Source organism: Elephantulus edwardii, unplaced genomic scaffold (assembly GCF_000299155.1).
Source record: "Elephantulus edwardii isolate Elephantulus edwardi_28Jun2011 unplaced genomic scaffold, EleEdw1.0 scaffold00231, whole genome shotgun sequence".
Classification (NCBI taxonomy): Eukaryota; Metazoa; Chordata; class Mammalia; order Macroscelidea; family Macroscelididae; genus Elephantulus; species Elephantulus edwardii.
Window position 1 is genome coordinate 3,830,381 of NW_006399981.1, and position 549 is coordinate 3,830,929.

Below are 549 nucleotides of genomic sequence, written 5' to 3' on the forward strand. Positions count from 1 at the left end.
GGAAGGAATGTTCCCAACTCCTTCCTATGAATTAAATGTATCCTGAAATTAAAGGGAGATAAAGACATCACAAGAAAGAAAATTATGATCCAACATCCTTCATGAAAATACATGTAAAATTTCTTAACTAAATCTAGCCAATATAGTTTAACGACATATTAAAAAAGAATAATAAATTATGAGCATGTGACATTCATACCATGTATGTAATGATGCAATGATTCGTTAGAAAATCAGAATCCAGCATTAGAAAATCGATGCAATATGTAAATAAGACAAAATAATCACATGGTCATCAAAATTAACACAGATAAATTGATTTGAGAAAGTATAGCCTATATTCCTTATTTAAAAACAAACAGAAACTCCAAAAAAATAAAATCTCAGGAAAATATGATTAGAAAGTAAATTCTTCGATATAATAAAAGGCATAGATACAAAACCAACAAAGTTATTCTCATTGGTGACTGAGATCATTCACCTTATTAATGGAAAACAGATGAAGTTATTCTTTCTCACTCTTATTCAATATTATATGTTGTTGTTGTT